At 37.3% G+C, this 15,306-nt stretch overlaps 1 protein-coding gene across 1 annotated transcript in view; it reads left to right on the forward strand.

Moving 5' to 3' along the window:
* The window catches only part of LOC149818509 (uncharacterized), a 639,703-nt gene that overhangs the window by 3,066 nt on the left and 621,331 nt on the right, over positions 1-15,306 (forward strand). The window lies entirely within an intron of this gene.

Genomic DNA, 15,306 nt, shown 5'->3' on the forward strand with positions numbered 1-15,306 from the left:
CTCGAATCAAAACAACCCATGGGGGTCTCACTTATGTCAAGAGAGTCCTCACCCATATTGGAGGTAAAAAAAAGTCACTAACGTATTTTGTTGCCTCCCTTTAGATTTCATCATTCTCATAAAGATGCCCTCCAATTGACAAGGCCAAGTGAAGTTATTTCTTCTAGAGGAAGCGAAAGAACTTAGTGTTTTTATCGCCACAACACATCAAATGTACTTTGGATCTTTGCTTTCATTTAATCTCCTGCCTTGCTCTTCATTCTGATATATCATTGATCAATAGCTTTTTCCTGTCATTTAATCCCTCCACCTCATGTGCATCACCCCGCCATGCTGCCATCTCCCTCTGCATTAAACACAGTTCCTCTATCTGCTTGAATCTCACAACCCCTTCTCCTTTGGATCACTCAATTAATCGAGTTCTTATGTGGTTTATTTTTTTGTGAATATAAGAACAGCCTAAGCGGCTACCTGCGGGTGGGCTCACCATCCTTCTATGCTTTCAACCAGCTTTGGGTCCCTCAACTACCATAGTTCAAACTTGAACCTTCGATTGCTCATCCATCTTACCTCCCATTCGAGCATTATTGACATGTGATCCGAAATGGATATAGGCGCCGCCCCATGGTGGCTCGTCCATCACGGAGTCGCTCCCACCACCCTTACTCACAATGAACCTTTCAAATTTCTGCATGCAAGGGTCTCTTCTCCTGACTGACTAGGTATAAATGTTACACCAACCTTGTGAAAATGGATTTCAGAAAAGAGATCTCAAGCCTAGAGGCACGTTCTTAAGATCGCTATCTTTAGAACTTCAATCGCCCCACTCCGGGAAGACCGAAGATGCGAAAAGGGGTTTGATGTGACTGAGTTCCCAGGATACAACTAGGCTTGAACCTCCAGAGAGTCACTGCTTCGCAAGGACAGATGATCTCTACCACACTTGTACTCTGCAAGCCAAATCGAGAAGAAGGAAGAAGAAGATTTTTTTTTTTTTTTGAGAGTCGTAAAATTCTTGTATATTCAAAAGACGAAATAGAAGATATTTATAGACTTTTAGAGAGGCCAAAACGTTTTGCGATAAATGAGATTAATGGCCATAAATCTGACAGTTTGAAAATAGGACGAAAAAGACCTGAACGGTCACCCACCTTTGACTGTCAATCAAAGGCCTCCAAAACCGCCCAACAGTCACAATGCAACATTAACTCGATATGCATGCAACTTAAAGCTTTTCAAACGGCCAGATAACTCAAACTGAAAAACAAAACGGATATTTTCACCTCATAAGCACCTCGCACCGCTGCGAGCGTGCAAAGTGCAAAGTGCCACATTGCGCCTCAAGCGCCCTTGCGCACGCACGTGTGCGCGAACGGCGCGTCCGTTGCTGCACGATGCGCAGCAACGTCCGCAATCCACCTAAAGAATCAAGGCTTACCAAAGTAAAGAATAGATAACAAGCTCTATATTTAAACCTCTTGAAAAACTTTTCTCTCTTAGATATGGGACTAAACTTTTTCAAAACTCTTTTGGTAGTAATCATTAATATTTTAAAACTTTCCTAACAATCCCCCACTAGTTTTAAAATATATTTGGCTTGCATAGAAACTTATGCATTAGTGAGAGTGTCTGCATGACTTGAACCCCCACTATTTGAAAGAAAACCTAAATTAACCAAGGTGCTAAGTGGACTTACCTTGAACTTAGCTCCTTATATTGTTAACGGAGTTTTCAATCATACATAGGTTTCCAAAAGTACGATTGTGTGGATTTCATGTTGGCACATTTAGAGCCTTGTGCTTTCCTGGATTCATGAGTGCTCTAGAGAATTGCCAATTCTCATAAGAAACAGCTCACATTTCTACACTCATATAGGTGAGTTTGTCTAGGTGTACTGTAACACACACCTTAGCCTTAAGGCCTACAAACTCATTAAGAGCTATTAGCTCAACCCTCATATTAGTTACAGCTCATGAGCACACATCAATAATGGGCTTACATAAATATGCTCAATATCTATCATTCACCAATTCGTTTCCCATTGAACCTATGCATGTGGGATCTCCAGCGCTCTAGGTTGGGTATCCTTAGGTGATGACTTAATTGGCTTAATTCCCATTCCCCTCGAAGTTTTATTGATGACATCTCTCGAAAGGCCTTTCGTAAATGGGTCTACCAAGTTTTGACATGACTTCACATATTTCAATGAAATAATATTGTCATCAATCATTTGTTTTATAAAACTGTGTCTTAGACTAATATGTCTAGACTTCCCATTGTATTTCATATTACCTGCTTTACATATAGCTGATTGGCTATCACAGAACATTGAAATAGCAGGTATAGGCTTCTCACCTAGTGGAATATCCACTAGCATATTTTTAAGTCATTCAGCTTCTCTACAAGCAGATGCCAAAGCAATAAACTCAGATTCTATTGTAGAATGAGTTATACAGGTCTGTTTCTTAGACCCCCATGCAACTGCTCCTCCTCCAAGGGTAAAAACCCAACCACTCGTAAACTTGGAATCTTCAAAGTCAGTATTACAACTTGCATCACTATACCCTTCAATAATAGCAGGAAACTCGGTATAGTGAATTCCATAGTCTAAAGTATGCTTTAGATATCTAAGAATCCTGTTCACTGCATTCCAGTGTTGATGACCAGGATTATTAGTGTATCTACACACTTTACTCATTGCATAGGCAATGTCAGGCCTTGTGCAGTTCATTGCATACATAAGGCTACCTACAACACTGACATATTTTAATTGTTTAACACTAGCACCATCATTAGGAGTCAATTTCATATTTGGATCATATGGGGTGCATGCTGGTGAACTATTAAGATATCCATACTTTGTAAGAATTTTCTCAATATAATGTGATTGACATAATACAATGTCATTTTTATTTCTTATAATTTTGATTCCTAAAATAACATCTGCAACACCCAAGTCTTTCATACAAAACAAAGAAGATAAAAATCTTTTTGTTTGATTTATGCATTCACTATTGTTACCCAAAATAAGCATATCATCAACGTATAAACAAATAATAATAATTGAGCTACTATCTACTTTACTGTAGACACATTTATCCGCATCATGAATTTTAAAACCATTATGCACCAGAGAACTATCAAATTTTTCATGCCATTGCTTAGGGGCTTGCTTTAATCCATATAAGGATTTCTCAAGTTTGCAAACTTTGCGCTCTTGCCCTAGCACTACAAAACCTTCAGGTTGCTCCATATATATCTCTTCATCTAATTCTCCATCCAAAAGGCCGTTTTCACGTCCATTTAATGAATTTGAAGCTTATATATGGCAGCAATGGCAATCAGAATTCTAATAGTAGATATTCTGGTTACAGGAGCAAAAGTATCAAAATAATCAATACCTTCTTTTTGTTTAAAACCTTTTGCAACCAAACGTGCTTTAAATTTATCGATTGTACCATCAGCTTTTAATTTCTTTTTGAAAATCCATTTGCAGCCAATAGTTTTACAACCAACAGGTAAATCCACTAATTTCCATACATTATTAGACATAATTGATTCTATTTCATCATTAATAGCTTCGCTCCAAAAGGCAGCATCTTGAGAAGACATAGCCTCTTGAAAAGACACAGGATCATTCTCAATTAGAAATGTATAAAAGTCAGAACCAAAATTAGTTGGTTTTCTAATGTGTTTACTGAGTCTAACTTCAGTTTCTGGTTCATCAACACAATCATTAGAATATTCAATCATGTCATTTACAGGAAGTTCATCTACTATAATCCGGCTGCCATCAAGAAGAGAATCAAATGCATTTTTATGTTCTATGAAAGATGCATCTCTAGATTCTACAATAACATCATTAACAATGTCCAAAAATCTATATGCTTTACTATGTTTAGCATACCCAACAAATGCACATTTAAATGCTTTAGGTCCAACCTTCTTCCTTTTATTTTCTGGAATTTTAACATATGCTAAACAACCCCAAACACGAAAATAACTAAGATTAGGTTTCTTACCAAAACACAATTCATAAGGTGATTTATCAGATTTGGAATAAGGAACTCGATTAAGAATATAACAAGCAGAAAGTATAGCCTCTCCCCATAAGTTGGAATGCAAACCCGTATTAAGCAGCATAGCATTCATCATTTCTACAAGTGTTCTGTTTTTTCTTTCTACTACTCCATTTTGTTCAGGAGTTCCAGGAGCTGACGTTTGATGGATAATACCATTATCTTCACAGAATTTATCAAATTCTCCACCTAAGTATTCACCTCCTTTATCTGTTCTTAAATGTACAATATTTGTTTTAAACCTATTTTGTACTTCAGCTAGATAAAGAAGAAATTTGGAAAATGCTTCAGATTTATGTTTCAACAAATAAACATAACAAAATTTTGAGTAATCATCTATAAAGGTAATAAAGTACCTATTGCCACCATGACTCAAAACATTATCCATCGTACACACATCAGAATGCACTAATTCAAGCAATTTATAATTCTTTTCTACACTAGGAAACGGGAGTCTAGTTAGCTTAGTTTGAATGCATGTCTCCCACTTATGTTTATGTTCTATTCTCACATGACACAGAAGAAGACCAAAGTTATTCATATTATGAATGCAACGAGAATTTATATGTCCTAATCGTGAATGCCAAAGAAAATAGGAGTCAACCATATAAACAGAAGTAGTAGCTTCATTTATGCTCATCTTGAACATACCACCAGTGGCAAACCCTTTTCCTACAAAGATTTTTCCTTTGGTCATAGTTACAATCCCAGACTCAATAACAATCTTAAAACCATTTCGTGACAGGAGATCTGCAGAGATTAAATTTTTTCTAACTTCTGGAGCATAGTGGACATTCTCAAGTGTTAGGACTTTCCCGGAGGTGAACTTAATTTCCACACTCCCTTTTCCCAGCACTTTAGTTGAGGAAGAGTTTCCTATAAAGAGATTGCATCATTCCCCCACTACTTCATACGACTTGAACAAGTTCCTGTCGTTTGTCACATGAACAGTGCTTCCAGTATCCAGGTACCAGTCTTTATTTGCAGCCACCATAAAGGTTTCAGAGATTACAGCAACAAGCCTCTCCTCTGACTCATTTGGCTTAGGACCAGTCCTCTTCTGTTCTCTGCATTCTCTAGCAAAATGGCAAAACTTGCCACAAACATAACAACTAATTTTCTTTTTATCAGTTGGCTTTTTCCCTTTCACAAAATTCTTTTTGATTTTCTGGGTTTTCATGATTTTGCCACCCTTGTTACTAACAAAATTCACTTTAGGATAACCTTCTTTAGGACTCAAATTCTTTTTGTCACGAAGACGAGTCTCTTCCTCAATTCGGATGTCCTTAAGAAGGCCATCTAAAGTAATTTTCTCATTTTTATGTTTTAGGTGATTCTTATATTCTTTCCAGGAATCCGGCAGCTTCCCAATGATGACAGCAACTTGGAAGTCATCATCAAGATACATACCTTCTCCTTTGATCTTATAGGCCAGTATTTGCATCTCATGAATTTGAGCAAGTATAGGCTTATCATCAACAATAGAAAAATTAACATACTGATCTACGATAAACCTTTTGTTACCAGCATCTTCTGCATTGTACTTGATCTCGGAGAGCATTCCACAACTCTCCAGCCGACTCCAATGGTGAATACAAGTCAAAGAGAGAATCGGCTAAAGTGTTCAGGATATGCCCTTTGCATCGGTAGTTGTCAGTAAACCACTTCTCTCGCTCTTTCTTCTGTTCTTCTGTCTCAACTTCTCCAGCAGCGACAGTGGGACAGGGCTTTTTGAGAACATAGTCAATATGCAGCTCGGATAGCAAGAAATAGACCTTTGATTGCCACCGCTTGAAGTTTGACCCATCAAATCGATCGAGTTTTTCGAGGTTATGGCTAAGCAGATTGATGGAGTTGGATGTCGAACCAGAGGCCATAATGAAGTTCTAAAATTGTTACACCAACCTTGTGAAAATGGATTTCAGAAAAGAGATCTCAAGCCTAGAGGCACATTCTTAAGATCGCTATCTTTAGAACTTCAATCGCCCCACTCCGGGAAGACCGAAGATGCGAAAAGGGGTTTGATGCGACTGAGTTCCCAGGATACAACTAGGCTTGAACCTCCAGAGAGTCACTGCTTCGCAAGGACAGATGATCTCTACCACACTTGTACTCTGCAAGCCAAATCGAGAAGAAGGAAGAAGAAGTTTTTTTTTTTTTTTTAGAGTCGTAAAATTCTTGTATATTCAAAAGACGAAATAAAAGATATTATAGACTTTTAGAGAGGCCAAAACGTTTTGTGATAAATGAGATTAAAGGTCATAAATCTGACGGTTTGAAAATAGGACGAAAAAGACCTGAACGGTCACCCACCTTTGACTGTCAATCAAAGGCCTCCAAAACCGCCCAACAGTCACAATGCAACATTAACTCGATATGCATGCAACTTAAAGCTTTTCAAACGGCCAGATAACTCAAATCGAAAAACAAAACGGATATTTTCACCTCATAAGCACCTCGCACCGCTGCGAGCGTGCAAAGTGCAAAGTGCCACATTACGCCTCAAGCGCCCTTGCGCATGCGCGTGTGCGCGAACGGCGCGTCTGTTGCTTCACGATGCGCAGCAAGGTCCGCAATCCACCTAAAGAATCAAGGCTTACCAAAGTAAAGAATAGATAACAAGCTCTCTATTTAAGCCTCTTGAAAAACTTTTCTCTCTTAGATATGGGACTAAACTTTTTCAAAACTCTTTTGGTAGTAATCATTAATATTTTAAAACTTTCCTAACAATAAAGTCACCCGAGATCTGTAAATCCACCATATCCAACTCAACAAAATCAACAAACTGCTGCATACTGCTAGTATATCTTTGTTCTCGGTTGGATTCATAGGTACGTAGAAAATTAAATTTTTTTAGTTATGCACCAATTTGCCAAAACTCTTTTACCCTAACAAGTTAAGCTCATCCTGAGAAGCTCTTTTTAAAGAAAATATAGTTGGAGCATATACTAATGTGAGCATTAAAAAAATGCTTGAATTTAGCTGTTCAAAATACACCATGATCGAAAATAGGCCGTTGTCCATAACCATACCACTAATACCTTCCCTTCAAACCACCAAAATATCCCCTGATATGCCAATCGAGGAAATAAAATCAAAAGAACAACCTCGCCAAATTTGTGCAAGGAAACTGACTTCAAACATTTCCATCTTTGTTTCCGAAATACAAACAATGTCCACCTACTACCATGAGTAATGCAATAACGGCCCTCAAACCATATCTACCTTCCATTTTAAAAAAGAATGCCTCTCGTTCCCACACCCTCATGATTTCCCCCCTTCCATTTTAAAAAAATACTTCTTCCATTCTCCAATTGTTTTGCACCTGGCCTTTAATGCATGAGCACAGCGAACGAGGAATCACCTCCCCCTGCCACTGCTGGAGGGGAACCAACTCGACGATCGGTGAGCTTTCTTGGCCAGACAAACTGGCACCAACAACAGCTTCCTTTCGATGCCAAACCAACCACTGATTCTTGAGGCGGGGCTGCCATTGTTCAGCGATGGCCTTGACAGCCTTGCAGACCCGCTGGTCCCTACTGCCCCCATGACAACAATCTTGCTGGGGGCTGATGAAGTTGTGGATCCAGAATCAGATCCAAGTCCAACAAAAAAGAAGAAAAAGTGATGAGATTAAGATCCAGGATTCAATTGGATCCGTAGTTAGTATTTAAGATTTGAATTTCTATTTTGGGTTTGCTTTCAAATCTTATCCAAAATTCATGGTAGAGTTGGGGTTTTAGTTTTTTATAAATACTTGTTATGAGAGAGGGATTAAGGGGAGTTAGAATGATTAAAAATGGCTATTTTCTTGAGTTTTATGTAATTTTTAGTTTTCTTTGCTTTTTTCAATTTCAGTGCATATAAATAGTGTAACCTAGTTTTATGGTAAAATCAAGCACTCTTGATTTACATCAGTTGGTATCTTGTGACAATGTCATGAGGTGTTCAAGAAAAGAAAATGACAGAAATCATGGTTAAAGCAAAGGATAAAGTAACAGATTGGCCGACGAAACTAATATCCTTGAAAGCGACTATGGTGGAGATCAGCAAAAGTCTTGCCATGCTGGGATGAACAATGCAATCAAATTAGGAGAAAAACACTATGTTTGAGGCGTTCATAAGATGATTATACGTGATTCGTGGGAAGACACCCATGAAACAAAGGTTTTGACCCTTGGTAACATCCCACTAATGAGCAGCGAAAACGCTCAAGAGACTGCCAAATCTTCCTCTGGTACAAAACGATGACAGAGGAAGGCCTCATCCCTCTCCTTCTTTTCTGGCTCCTCCCTTCACGGCGACTCCACACCCTCCCTTTTTGGCCACCTTTATCACCGCTTGGAGGACCAGCCCCGACACACTCAGCTCTTCCTTGTCGGTGGATGAGAACTGACAAGTACCCGTCGCCCTGGCTGATGGGCTCGACGGTGGGTTGCAACTCACCGTTCAACCCTCCATGGACTCAGCAGCCATCGTGCTGGGGCACCCCATTGTCAAATTGCCATTGTTCGGTGGGTTGCCGCCGGATAGGGTAGGCTGACAGGGGGCAACCACCGACAGACGGCCCTGGGCCACCGCCCCCCAAGCGGCGCCCGACTGCTCATAGGAACCCCTCACACGGGTTCCTGATGTGAATAGGGTTTCGTGGGAGGGTACCCAGTTCATCCTAGGAACCGGTTCTCATAACCGGGTCACGGCAATAACGGATTTCAACACCCAGGACTTGGTTTCGGGTATTTGGGCCTCAGATCATAGCCAGTTTTCATCGGGTTTGACCCCAGACGCCCTACTTTCGGGTAGTGTAAGTCCAGTCCAAGGTATTATACCTCCAGATTAGACCCAAAACCTTGATTTTAGTCTAAATAATTAGATGCAAGCCAAAACTAGACCTAATTGGTCTCGGATGGAGCTCTAGTTCCAATTCAGACCAGCAGACCCAATATAATTTTGGATATGGATCAGGTCTTAACTAGGCCATTTACCCTCAAAGCTCAATCCAATATCTGACATATACCAATCCAATTCGACGATCCAATATCCTCTTTCGATTGTGATCCGGTTCCAAGCCCGATATCATTGCCACCCAAACTTAAATCCGACCCATGAACCGAACCTCACCCAAACCCAAAATCAACCTCTTGAACACCAAACCTACCCACAACCACACATGTATCCTAATTATCCCCCACCTAGGCCTACACAATTAGGGATGGCAGTGGAACGGGGAAAAATGGGATTCGACTGAACCTGCCCCGTTTGGACTGGAGATGGACATAAAACGAGGAATGAACCGGGGATGAAGGTGAAAATCAAAACTTGTATAGAGATGAAGGCTGGATGGACTTACTCTTGCCCCTGCCCCATCAGCGATCCCCATTAATGAAATTATTAATATATCTTTATATATTATAAAATCTTCATATATATACATATGTTCCTAATCTTAAACATTTCCTCTCCTTATTTTCTTCTTAATGCTCTTAAAATAGGAATAAAGTTATTTTGAGACGGGGATGGGGACAGCATCAGGAATGGGTCTAAACTAGTGTTGTGAGAGGCGTACGCCTCAGTACCTGAAGCGTATGCCTCAGAGGCGAGGCGCACGCTCAAGGTACTGAGGCGTTGCTGTGATGCGCTTAAAGCTAATATAAAAAAAAAACTGACTGAGCATTAAACAAAGGTCGTTCTGATGCAGTCGAATACACATTAAATTCAATCGGCATTATCATTTAACAATGTACGCTTGGAAATAAATTTGGGAGAAAAGTTATCACAAATTCAGTCATTCTTATGTTGTGAGAGGCTGAGGCGTACGCCTCAGAGGCGAAGCGCAGGCTCAACGCCTCGCTTCGCCTCATCGCATTTAACAACCTTGGTCTAAACACTTCCACTCCTTATTTTCTTCTTAATCCTCTTAAAAGTATATGCGAAAGTCGTACTGGATTTGTAGATATACATAAGAAATATTTACTTAAAGAAAGTTCACACATTTTTTGTGACATTCTCGCACATGATTTGCAATGTACTATATTTACAAAAGGACAAATATATTATTAAAAAAACTGGGAAAAAGATTTTGGATGTGAGGGGATTTAAGCAAATTAGGGGACATTTTGAAAAATGTGCCATTTTTACAAAGACAATACAATTATTTTACGAAGAATATGTATCCTTCTCTTTGTATATATATATATAGGTAGGTGCTTTTTTTTTCAGTTGATTTACAAGGAATCCCCCACCTAGATCATGGCTACTTTTTCTGTTTGTTGTGAATAGCATCCAATTAGCCTCATTTTATATACATTTGAAAATTGTCTTAAGCTCCTCTTTGAAAGGAGACAAACTAAAACTTTTATAACATTTATTCTTTTGCTTCTGTTGTATGTGGCTTCTTGTTCATTTTTGTCGTGTAGCGGTTGTATTCTTGTGTTTTCTCTGTGCTATTGTGTAACTTGGGTATATTAATTTATTACCTTCTGTTTATATTTTCAAAATAAAATCTGTCATTAAATGGTAAATGGCATATATTGATAATCTGTGTTCTCCCACACTTTTATTGAAAAAATCTTGGCAAAATGAATAATTTTTTAAAAATTTATAAACTGAAGTTAAAAATATGTAAAAAAATTACTCAAATGCCAAAAGCAATAAATATGTCTCATCCATTGTATTAAAAATGAAAAAGCAATGAAAGATGGGAGAGTCCAGAGGCCGAAATAAATACTTTCTTGCTTAGGATTAAGTTACATTCAGTATTTATTGCCATTAATTAGTTAGGAGAAAAAGATTGAGAGAGATGTGAATGATAAAATAGGATTATCAGCCAAAGTTTTTTAAAATCATTTATGAAACATAAATTATGATATTTTAATTTTAAATTATCACAACATTTTGAAAAATATCATGATATTTTAAATGTTAGAACTGATGAAAAGATATCATAATATTTTTTTAAAATATCATGATATTTGTGACTGTGCTTATACCTTCTTCCATTGCCTTAGTTTTCTTTTACTGCAAAATTCAATTTTATGTTTTTATGAAAAACAGCTGCATTACTTGAGTTTTATCCTTACATACTTGTAATCACCATTGATAGTTGCTAACTTTTGTTTAGTTGCAAACTATGTTGTCAAAAGTGATATGTGGTTACCTAGTCAACTGGTACTGCCTACCCTACTTGTGTTTGCCTAATCCTCCCAGAGCCAATCCCTAGTTAGACAACACAGAGTAGGATGACATTGTTTTTTATTTTTGAGGTCTTAAATTAATCCTATGCACTTAATTCCTATATGCTGTTTTTTGTGCTTATTTTCTTTATTACTTGAGAAAAATGATTGCTTGGGCCTTGTTAGGGACTGTTGCAATCGGATTGATGTCAACATATATTCTTGTTAAAACCCACACACATACATGTGCACACATGCATACACAAAAAATTGCGAGTCTCTATTACAGCTCAATGTTTCCAGAAGAGATGTTCTTGTAAGAGTAAATATTTAGTGCTATGCTGCTATTATGCATTTTAGAGCATACTAGGATCAGCATAGAGAATCTAGTACAAGACTAATGTGTGTTGCCAATTTGCCCTTATCTTCCCTTTTTAAAAAATTTCACAAGGTCTATTATATTCAATGATAAAATGATTGTGGGGGTGCGCTTCTTAGGAGCCTTAGGAGGTCATTGCTAACATAATTCCTACTTGCATGAGTAATTCAAACCATTTTCTTCTTCCTAGGTGTTGATTAAATGACATAATCGATGCCGATATTCTTTTTAGAATAATTTCTAGTGTATCAGTTGAAATTTTGTGTTGATTCTAGTGGAGTGGGTATTATTCTTGATCGTAAAGATGCCGATGCTCGACTTTGGAGAGCATCACACAATTTCACTTTCGCCCACTCATTAATTGTCAAGCATTTCACAATTTACTAAGTTCTTTCCTCATTCATGTATGTTATTCAGGAGCTTCATTGTTTCCATTGGTTAATTGTTAAATGCAAATGAGTTTTCCAAATAGTCTGAGTCATATATTGCAAGTTTATATGACATGATTATTCAGGAGGTAGTGATGCTTTTTCAGTTTCCAGAAAGTAGCGAATTCTTTTTACTGAGATTCTAGCTAGATTATGGGCGTAATATCTTTCAATGTATTATGGAATTATCTGTGCGCATACATTTGTTCCATTTTGTGTAGTTGTCTTAAGGTGAGGCAATTAATTAACGATTTAACTTGAAATGCAAGTGTTTATGTTCATATATAGTTATGCTCATCATTGTTGTCAGATATCCTGAAGGTATTGTAAATCAGGCGCTCGACGACATTTTTGCAGATACTTTTGGTAATGATGTTGACAATGATTCAGTTATGGATTCAGATTCGGAAAGTGATGGTCTTCTTTCTGAGGTAATGTCATGCTCTTCTAAAAATCCGGCCTCATCTTTTTCTAATTCCTTATTTATTTATGAAAGAGTTCTGAATTCTGATATTGGTTTCAGGATTTGAATGGTTCTTATCTTGTTAAAGATGGAAGTGATGATAATTCAGGTTGGAACATAATTACAACAGTGAAATTTGGTGTTTGAAATATCCTAAATTTTTGTTTTAGTAAAATCGCAAGAGGATATTTTTCAATATAATTGTTGTTGTTGTAGATGAAAGCTACCATACTGCTCTATCTGAGCAGAACAAGACAATTCAGGTGGAACTCGTAAAACTGAAAAGTAAGTTAGATCGGTTGAAGAAAAAGGTAAGAACGACCTTGTACTTAATTAAGACCTTGAAATGACCATAGATATGAAGCTCAACATGATGGTATGTCTAACTAATATAAACATGTAGGGTTTGTTTTAAAAAATTTCTCTCCTATTTTGAAGACAAAAAAATTGATGGCTCACATTCATCATTGTAATGCACTTAGTTTTACCTAAAATGAACTAATGCTAGGGATGTCAATCGATCACGTTTGAGTCAGGTATCTGAAAAGTACAAATCTGATTAGTTGAATCGGTATAGCAAATGAATCTGATTAATAATCAGATTCGGATGCAGTTTTCAGATTTTCATTTGAATCTGGATCCAAGGGTAATCCAACCCAATTCCTTATAAAATATATCTGATTAGCTAACCGAGTACAGGTTCAATATTGCCTTTTCCATCCAACTCTAAATTTGATTAAGCTAGATCCGGATAGGTCAGATTCACTAAGACCTAGATCTCAACTGAATATTTCCAGTTTACTGCCCTGGCTAATGCTCAGAAAGATTTTCATGTTATGACCCTTGAAATGTTGTATTCTTAAGTATGAAGAGCATATTTAAAGCAATAGAAGTGCGTTTTGTTTTTTATTTTTGCTTTTGTGTTTGCTCATAAAAAGAAAACAAGTGCATCTTTTGTGATATAGACAACTCTTCATACTTCTTTCAGTACGACATTATTTCTGGATGCTTGAAATATTAATAAGGTTATGTTTGCTTCATTGTTTCACCAGGACCCAAATTTTGGTGAGTTTCTGGAAAAGCATAGTTTGGAGCTTCAAGCTGCAAGCAATGAAGAAAAAGTAAGACGTCCATCACTTTCCAGTTTCCACATGGCCATCATTGTACTGGCTTTCGACATTCTATTATCATTTTATCATTGGTAGGACTCCTATTGATATTAAAAAATTCTGATGCCATAAATGGTTGTCTTCTTAGGTTGTATGTCATGTCGGTAGTCATGTTATCAAACCTACTCTTCTCTGTTCTTTTTTCCTTCACCCTTTTTCTTTTGTTTTTTTTTCTGGTGTGTGTCTATTCCAGATTGGTGTGCTCAAATCAGGCCAGATTGGGTCCAACTAACCAATCCTTATTGATTCCATAGATTATCCATACCAGTGGGAATCAATTTTAGAGTCAAGTTGAGTCAGATTAGTATAAAGTGGCAAGTGTCTGGTTGGACCAATCCATTGATTAGATCACCCAATTTTAACGTTCTTCTTATCATTTTTTGATAACTTTGCAGTGAATTTAGGTGGTTTTGTTCTTAGTTGTCATAGGTGCTAGGCGGAGCCTAGGCGGTGAGCCCCTAAAAAGCCTAGGCAGTCTATGCAGTACCCCAAATAAAAAAACAAAAAAAAATATACAAATATGTAAACAAACTACTAAAATTAATAACAAATATGTATACAACATAAAATCAATCAACAATAAGCAATAGACAAAACAAAATATGTCGTCAAACACTATAAGATAATTATATTAAATAACCTGCTCAATACATTGTCCAACACAAAATATTTAACAACACAATACATTTAACTAAACATAGAATTCTGAAACATATGTCTATATATAAAAGTCATCTTCATTCTTCAATATCAAACTTCATTTCAACGATTTCCTTCATTTATTGCATCTTTTAGTGGCTTGAGATGATGATGGCAGATCATCTTCATACAATTTCTGTCCCACAAATGTTGCAGGTACTTGTGCCTTTCTCTCATCATCTTTTTTAAGACTAGTAAGAAGCTCAACACAAATATCAGAAGGAATGCTATGTTTACATAATTTCACAGTGGAGTTAATATGTCCCACAACATGATATTTAAATCTATACAATCCTTCATGCATTATAAAATCACAACCCAATAAACCCCTCACGATAACAACTCTCAACACTCCCCCTCAAGTTGGAGCATAGATATCAATCATGCTCAGCTTGTTACAACACTTTGAGAATTCTGTGATAGGAAGGGGTTTGGTAAAAACATCTGCTACTTGATCTTCTGAAGAAACATGAAAAGTTGATATATTTCCCACTTGAACCATATCCCGAATATAATGACAATCTATCTCAATATGCTTAGTCCTCTCATGAAACACATCATCTTAATAGGCAGAGAAACCTTTATGCTCAATCCGGTAAGCATAGATTTTATCCAAATCATTTCAGCAACAGTTTGTGCCATGACCCTATATTCTGACTCAACACTTGATCTTGCTACTACAGCTTGTTTCTTGCTTCTCCATGAAACTAAGTTTCCACCAACAAAAACACAAAACCCTGTTGTAGACTTCCTATCATCAACCGACCCTGCATAATCAGCATTAGTATACGCAACCACATCAAGATTTGCCTCTTTTGTAAACAATAGACCTTTTCCTGGAGATGTCTTCAGGTATTTGTAAACACCCCAAATTTTCACTCACCTCCCTGACATTTTCACCAAACAACATCATTCAG

The sequence above is a fragment of the Nuphar pumila genome, chromosome 13 (genome assembly GCF_984573655.1).
Source record: "Nuphar pumila chromosome 13, dmNupPumi1.hap1.1, whole genome shotgun sequence".
Lineage (NCBI taxonomy): Eukaryota > Viridiplantae > Streptophyta > Magnoliopsida > Nymphaeales > Nymphaeaceae > Nuphar > Nuphar pumila.